This window comes from Cyprinus carpio, unplaced genomic scaffold (genome assembly GCF_018340385.1).
Source record: "Cyprinus carpio isolate SPL01 unplaced genomic scaffold, ASM1834038v1 S000006550, whole genome shotgun sequence".
Classification (NCBI taxonomy): Eukaryota; Metazoa; Chordata; class Actinopteri; order Cypriniformes; family Cyprinidae; genus Cyprinus; species Cyprinus carpio.
Genome location: NW_024879213.1, coordinates 108,952 through 114,981, shown reverse-complemented (window position 1 = coordinate 114,981; position 6,030 = coordinate 108,952). Strand labels below are relative to the sequence as shown.

General features: G+C 46.3%; 1 long non-coding RNA gene across 1 annotated transcript in view; it reads left to right on the top strand.

The window, feature by feature from the left end:
* The first annotated feature begins 1,175 nt into the window (after positions 1–1,175).
* The window catches only part of LOC122143975, a 25,240-nt gene continuing 20,385 nt past the window's right edge, over positions 1,176–6,030 (top strand). Inside the window, exon 1 of the long non-coding RNA XR_006159462.1 lies at positions 1,176–1,285. This is a non-coding gene — a long non-coding RNA (uncharacterized LOC122143975). The remainder of the gene's footprint in view (positions 1,286–6,030) is intronic.

Here is a 6,030-nt window from a genome sequence, read left to right as displayed (position 1 = left end):
ATATCAACTTGTGGAAAATGGGAAAAATCTGACCAAGTCTAATGAGTCACTACCTGCTACCAGTTGGATGCACTCTGACTGTTACTCACAATAGCCATCATATGATGAGCCTCCATGACCAAACATACAGCTTAATTTTTTTCCTAAGTCACTTAATGCATGCAGAAGATATGAGCCACTTCCTGTTCCCCCCTTTCATCATAAATTTATTTCCTTGCCATGGCAAAACCATTTGAGATAGTGAAAATCAATTCAACATCTTTGTATGACGCCGCCCAAATTTACTGATAATCAGACCCCCTGAGAGAAATATTTAAAAATTCTGAGTCTGCAATTTTCAAAAAACCCACATTAAATCCAAAATGAGTGACTTCCTGTTGGGCAAAGCTAATGACTGTAATTTTGAAAGTTGTCCATCTTGATGAGAACAGTATAGTTACCTAGTTACAGTAAGTAACTGTCAGTAAAACTGACCTCACCTTAGTCATGTCTTGCCTTTTGCCTCTGCCTAGCAGCCGACAACTCCGACTTCCCCTGTGTGTGTGTGTGTGTGTGTGTGTGTGTTTAGGCTACTGGAAGATTTATTTACCAAGCCAATTGCTTGTGTGTGAGAGAGAATAAAGCTCTTTCTTATTCTGAGTTTGTAAACTTTAAGAGAGGAGTCTGGACATTTGGGTCCTCGTTTATAAAATGTTGCATCAAGCAGACACTTGTGTGAAAATTTCTGGTGATGATGATTTGAGCTCCTTTGGTTTAACAGTAAGTTCCATATGAACGTGTTCCTAAATTGTGAAGCATATCAGTGTGTGGTTATTCTCATTTGCTCAATCAGCATTATTTTTCTCAAAAGCACATCACTGAAGTTTAGTCAATAAGTAGTGTCTACTTTAAAGAGGTGTGGCCCAGTTGGATGTGCACATGATTTGACATATGCATGTTAGCTTGAGTCTTCTGTTGTTTCTTGATCCCACCCCCTCTCTTATTCCTGTCACTTCTTATTCCTGTTATTCCTGTCACTTCCCCAATATGTAGAAAATTGTAGCGTGTATTGTAGATAGACAAGGGAAGTGTGTTGCATTGCACCTTAATATTCATACTGATAGTTTCATTAAAGTCAAAACAATTGACTAAAAATTGTTAGATTTTTATTAATACACTGTCACTTTCACATTCTCAGGAAGAGCTGAAATAATACAAGAGGATCTACGTGTCATTGTCTTTCCTGCCGAAGGTGCTTTTGTCCTATGCTGGCTAGCATACTTAACATTTAGTTATGGTCATTGTGGTAAGTGCAAACTTCATATACATATATAATTTACTAACTCTGTTCACAGTGATATTTAGGATATAATTACTGTCCATCGCAGAGGAACTTTTTTTTTTGTGATCTAGCAGCAAGTTGTGATTGAGCAGTCCGCTGAAGGTGAGTTTAAGAACCCAAGTGCAGCTTTATTCCAAAAAAATCCAAAATACAAACATAATCCAAACAAAGACTTAACCTGGCATGAACAGACTTAACTCACCAACAGCAGGATACAACATCAATACTCGACAAAGGACATGGGCAACATGAGTGTTATTTATATCAAACAATGCAGGTCACATGACAAAAAACAACCAATGAGAGGCAGGACACATGACTAAGATAATCAATAGGTGCGTTCGACGTCACGCAGCACTGCGCAGACCGATCACAATCTGTCTCGAAGCAGTGCATGCCGGTTAGAAATATTGTCCGGCTTGAGATGGCGCCAACGCCATATGACTGTCACGTGTGGCATCAAAATGCCGCGAGAGCGTTTAGAGAGCAGCCGGCTGACACAGCCGCAGCAGGTTCTCCAGAGCGGCTCCAGGAGCGCTGATGACGACACAGCTGTTTCACGATTGGTTAGATTCACCGCATGACAACGATCACGTGTGTTTCGGGTTATTCAAACCTTTTCAGTTCACATAATGGCCACAAATCTGTGTTTTTAGAACTTTACATTCTTTTTTTTACTGTAGTTGCACTGTTGTATTGAGTCACATTTATCATACAACACTGATAAAAGCATATATACCACTACTCGGTATTAAATAATATATGATTGTTGAACTTTATTCTTGAAATGATGGCGCTGTATCAATGGGGCAATGGCAGAATTGGGCAGTGGAGCCATGGTGAACCAGGTACATGAAGCAGAGGCAGGTCTAGGCTGTGGTGCAGAGGTTGGCCTGGACCGTGGAACAATGGCGGACTGGAACCTGGGCCATGGAACTGTGGCAGACAGTGAAACAATGGAGGGCCTGGGCCATGGAGCAGAGGCAGACAGTGGAGCAATGGAGCAGGAAACCACCAGAGCAGGTAGCCTTGGCAGAGCAGAGACATTGGAGCTAACAGAGCAGGAAGGCATGACAGAGCAGGCAGAGCAGAAAGCTTGGGTGGAGCAGGAAGCCATGGCGGAGCAGGGAGCCAGGGCAGTGCCGGCAGAGCAGAAGAGCGCCAGGTCAGTAGTACAGACAGGAGCAAAGATCCCCACAGTGGAACAGATGACCACCACAGCAAAGCAGGTATCCAATAAGGCGGATCAGGCATGACTGGAACAGAGAGCACAGACAGACTGTGGCCTCTGCAGCCATAACAGGAACGGAAAAGACAGAAACAAAACAACAAAAAAATTGTGACAAGACAGACAGAGAGTTTATGAATGGGCTTATTAGCCATGACAGGGCAGACTATGAGTTCATGAATGGCATCTGTGGCCGTGGCAGTGAAAACAGAGAGTTCATAAGCGGATGCCGCCTTGGGAGTTTCTGCAGCAGAAGCCGCCACTTCTGAGGCAGACTCATGGACAGGAGAGGTCTCTGGGGCAGACTCGTGGACAGGAGAGGTCTCTGGGGCAGACTCATGGACAGGAGAGGTCTCTGGGGCAGACTCATGGACAGGAGAGGTCTCTGGGGCAGACTCGTGGACAGGAGAGGCCTCTACAGTGCAGTGTGCAGGGAGGCATAGCGTCCCTTAGCGGGGGCGGAGTGTGAGCACTCGTCTGATTCCGAGATCTGGCAGGGGTGTGAGAAGGCAATGCGTTCTCGAGCCAGCTCTGCGTGGAAACTTGCAAGGAAAGAGGGGAACGAGAGCGGCGAGGAAGCACATCGCCAACTGTCGTCCGTGGCTTCTTGGGACCCGGAGATAGAGGAAACAGCTCTTTTATTGAAGATTTAAGTACCACTGGCTGTAGGGCCAGTGGCGGAACAAAAAGAAAACGAGAACAAAGGATTCTCCCCCGGCCCTCCTCCGGGGGAAGGAGTGGTCCTGCAACTATCTCCTAAAGAGCTGACACCCCCAACTCGGGGTCGCTCCGTCTCAGGAACGCCGCTTGGCCTGACGCTTGGCAAGTTTGGGGGCAGAGACGGGCTGCGCCGCCCTTCTGTGGCCATCTCCTCACTGCGGCCAGGGTGGAGGCTGCTGCTGTGGCCAAGCGGGAGTGGAGGAGACCACAAGGGGGCACCCTCGGTGACAAGCAGACTGAGGTGGCTGCAAAATTCTCCACGGCGTCATCATAGAGGCCAGCCTGGGAGACCGGGGAGTTAAGGAGCTGAGTCCGATCAGACTTCCTCATGTCTGCCAGGTTTAGCCATAGCTGGCGCTCCTGGACCACCAAAGTGGACATCACCTGACCCAAGGAGCGCACAGTGACCTTCGTCGCCTGGAGAGCGAGGTCGGTAGCAGTGCGCACCTCCTGCAAAACCTCTGGGTCAGCACTGCCCCCGTGCAGCTCCTTGAGCACCTTGGCCTGGTAGACCTGAAGACCTGCAGGGCAGAAGTGGCCTGACCCGCAGCTCTGTAAGCCTTAGCCACAAGTGTGGATGAGAACTTACAGGCTTTGGAGGGAAGCTTGGGACCACCACGCCATGTGGAGGCGCTCTGAGGACAAAATTGCAACGCAACAGAATGCTCCACTGGGGGTATCCCAGCATACCCTTTGGCTGCTCCGTCATCGAGGGCAGTGAAGGCGGAGGAAGCCCCAGAATGATGTCGGGCAGTTAAAGGTGCCTTCCATGAACTGGTCACTTCCTGGTGCACCTCCAGGAAGAAAGGACCCAGAGGGGGGGGTGCGATGATCAGCGCGTGTAGCTCCCAGGAACCAATCATCCAACCTCGAGCACTCGGGACAGGGTGGAGGATTCCACTCGAGCCTGATGCTCTCAGCTTCCCAGGAAAGCACGGCCGTCAGCTCAGGATCAGACTCGGGCAACGCTGGCACTCCCGAGGGAGGCAATGCAGCCGAATCTTCATCTCCCAAGGACTCAAACCCACCTTGTGATGCGGCAATCGACATTTGGTCTTCCTCCTGAGCTCTGAATGAGATGACAGGATCCTGAAGAGAGGGTACAAGCAAACTCCTCCAGAACTTCAACCGGCTGTGGCGTTCATGAGGGGGGTGTGGCCCGAGGAGGCTGGCTCGTCATGGAAACCCACACGGTAACCCTCAGATCACCCTGGCCACCAGCCGAAGTAGCCCTCTTATGAGAAGAGGAGCTAGATCGGGGTGTGGCAGAGGGGACTCTATACCTTTTAAGGTAATCAAGTCTCGATCTTAATGCCGAGATGGTCATGTCTCTGCAATGAGAACATGAGTCATCCATGAATGGAGTTTCAGCGTGCTGAAAGCCTAGACACGTGACACAGCGATCGTGGCCGTCACGAGGAGCCATATATCTACCGTACCCAGAAACAAACGGGCGGAATGACATCTTTAAAAAGATGCAAACACAACCCGTATACTCTTTTAGAAAAAGCTCTTTTCAGTGGTGCTGAAGCACTCAGGGGAACACGGGAGCTAAAGGCAGGAAGCTCTTGATGAACCACTGAATCGCGCCGTCACACCAACACCAGCTCACTCGCTTGAAAGCACTCTGGTGAAACCAGCAGAAGATATGCTCTGCTCCGAAGCGAAAGCTTGAATGCGAGTTGCTTTTGCTGCTCCTTATATAACCACACAGTGGGGCAGAGCTCACGATGCAAATCCTGCAGACCAAGGTACACTGTGTACCATTGGCTCGTTTTGTTACCACTCGAAGGTGATTGGGCTCTCGGGCGAGACCCCATTCATCAGTCTCTTTCTGACGTAACATTGAATGTGGCCGACTGAAAGGGAACAGCGCACTTTTATCTAGGTTACGTTTTTAAACTAACATTGTAATATGCTTTAAGTGTTCCATGTCTACAGATTTTATTTTAAGCAAATTGTGATGATTTGAGAAGGCTAAATTGATCAAACATGATCAGCTCAGCTGTTTGCTGCTATCCGCTTGGTTTTCACTCAACAAAAACAAAAAACTTGAATTTAACGAACAAAAAATGTTTCAAACATTTTTTTAAATGAATTAATAATGAAACATTAAGAAATATAACTTTGCAATTAAAAACAAACAACTATTTTTATGGCTGCAACAGCAACTGTGGAAGCGAGAAAGAAAAGAGACATGGGCTCCAGTTGGACTCATGCCGAGGATACTGGTAAGCTCTCGCCCAAGGGTCTGCTATAAGGCCTAGGTTTTAGGCCCGTGCTGGGCTCTACCTGATTTCTGTGTTTGAAACCAATGTTGTGAATCAGAGGTTGTTTTCTAATTAAATGACAAAATTCTTAAGTTGTATTGTGTTGTCTTTTTCCTTTTTTTACATTTTACAGATTCCCCCAATCTCCCGCACGCTCAAACTCTATATTTGAAACCGTATTATTAGAAGTATTGTTATTATTGTTATTTTTAAAAATGGTTTAATTATATTTAAACTCGTTTTAATTAATACAAAGGAATGATAAAAATAAATGAATAAAATCAGAATCAGAAATCTATGCTTGCGCATACAAGGAATTTGTTTTAGCTACATAATACAAGGAATTTGTTTTAGTGACACACACATAAAAAAAACAAATAAAAAAACACACAAAAAAAAAAATAAATAAAAAAATTGCACATAAACAAATTGTATAAACAGTTGTGCTATAGATGATAATGGAATAGAATTGAGTAAGATGCAGGGATGTA